Raw genomic sequence first — 2,337 nt, 5'->3', positions numbered from 1 at the left:
TCTTCACGAGCAGTGCTAGTTCCTGGCTTAGTTCTTCAGGATCACCAAAGCTGCTAGCAGAGTCTTCATCTTCAAACTCAGAGACTTCCTTGGCCTTCAAAGCATGTGATCTGCCATAAATTTAGAAACCCCTCTGGTGCGACCCACATCTCTCTCTCTTCCCCCCTCACTCGCGGCCCACTGGTCAGCCAGCCCAACCACGCGCACCCGAGCCAAATCCCGTAGGATCTGGTCGGCCGATCCCGTGTCCCCCTCTCCCTCTCACTGACACCCCTCGCATGCCGACCGCCCGATCCTCCCTGGCACTCACCTTCCTACCCCGCACCTGATTCCATGCCGCTCACCAGAGATCGCCGCTGATCCGATCCACTCGCCCTGTTCGAGCTCACCCAAGATGCTCCCTATAAAGCCCTCCTCTCCCTCACTCGACCCCCCCTAAACCCCCTCTTCAAACACACCATCGCCGCTGCCATTCTTCACCGGAGTACCGCACGGCCGCCGCACGGCCGCCGCACGGCCGAGCTCACTTCATCGCCCTCCGACCACCCCAAGCCACACCACCACCACTAATCAACACACCGCACACGTCTACATCGTCTGCCACCCTCGCTGTCGTCGGAGGACCCTTGGAACGCCATCCCCGTCGACCACTGCCGCCTTGCCTTGCCGACGACCTCGCCACCACCAGTGTGACCACTAGCGCACTCCCCTACCATCTGTTCTAGATCTAGCGTCTTAGATTAGAACATGTTTTTTTATTTTGCATGAATCTATTTTTGTGTGTTTTGGTCGCCCATCGCGTAGCTTCGCAGCGCACACGTCATAGACACTCAGGACGCGCCACGTAGCAGCTAGCCGATTAGTAGTTTCTGATTTTTAGTTCTATTTTCTTTTACAAAAAATGTTTCTATTTTAGAAATTCAATATATCTTTTAGAGTTTTTTAGCATTTTTATTGATTCTTTTTGCATTAGGTTTAGAATTTTATGAAGTTTTTGTAGATGCAAAGTTTGGCCATGTTTGAAAATTTTAAATTTGAATTTGCTCAAATTTGTTTAAATCACTATTTTGGCTATAACTTGAGTTTAAAATAACTTTTTAGTTAATTCTTTTTGCTCCTTGTCACCAGATAGATTATTTATCCAGTAGACATTTGCAAATTTGTTTTTGTTTAATTTAAATTGGGTTTGAATAAAACATAGTACGGTTTTGACTTTGTTTTGTTTTGTCCTTAATATTTTTGTTTTAAATTATTTTTAATTATTTCTTTTTGACACTTTTAACTTGTTCTAGTTGGTTTCTGTTAGGTAATAGTAGCTAGTTTTCATAATTAATTAAATAGGTGTTCGCTACTGTTTTGTATTTGAACTTGTTTACGTTAATTATATCTAGAGTTTTACATTAGGTTTTAGTTGTTTCTTTTTGCAAATAAAACTTTTGCAAAATGCTTTATATTAAAATAATAGCTGGTCTAGTTTTTCTTTGTTGTTAAAGTTTTAGTTAGGATAGTAGGTAAATTATTTGTGTTGTAGTTTTGGACTTTGGTTTTCTTTTTGTGTGATTTGGAGTTTTCTTTGGTTTTTGATTTTGTTTTTCCTTGATTGTTTTATTACTAATGTTACTTGCTATTAAATTGTTATTATTAGGATGAGTTGCTCATTGTGTGTTCTGTTTGTTTTCATTAGACTATCCGTAGTGCGAAGCTTGCTATTATGTGTCCTTAGAGTTTCAAGCAGCAAGGCAAGTCATTTGATCATGTCTTTTATTCACCTATGTTTTTATTGCATTCACTACTGGAATCAGGGAATTTTCCACAGCCAGTTCTTTGTCATCTGCTAGCTGACGGAAAAGAAGGTCTTTGCCGTCTGCTTACAAGAAACAGACGGCAAAGAGCTGGCTGTTGGCAAAGATCATATTTGTCGTCAGCCAGTTCTTTGCCTTCTGCTAGCTGACGGCATAGAAGCTTTGCCATCTGCTAGTTGACGGTAAAGAGGGAGGTTGGCCCACTAACTGGAACAACCTAACAACCCGCCTCTTTGTTGTTTGCTAGCAGACGACAAAGAGGGGGCCTAGCTAACGGCCATCCACCCCGGCACCACCCCACTAGCTAGGCTCTTTGTCTTCTACTAGTAGACGGCATACAAGCTTTGACGTCTGCTAGCAGACGGCAAAGAAATTGACCTAGCTAAAACGGTCAGCCCCGCGCGCCCCACCCCCCTCTCTCTCTCTCTCACCTCCCCTCACTCGTGCCACCCCCGTAGCCCGAGCTGCGGCCGGCCCGCGCCACCCAAGGAGCCCGAGGCGCCGCCGGCCAGCCCCGCCCCCCAGCTCCCACCCC

This window comes from Triticum aestivum, chromosome 6B, assembly GCF_018294505.1.
Source record: "Triticum aestivum cultivar Chinese Spring chromosome 6B, IWGSC CS RefSeq v2.1, whole genome shotgun sequence".
In the NCBI taxonomy this organism is placed as follows: Eukaryota; Viridiplantae; Streptophyta; class Magnoliopsida; order Poales; family Poaceae; genus Triticum; species Triticum aestivum.
The sequence above is the reverse complement of the archived record's forward strand: the minus strand, read 5'-3'. Positions refer to the sequence as shown.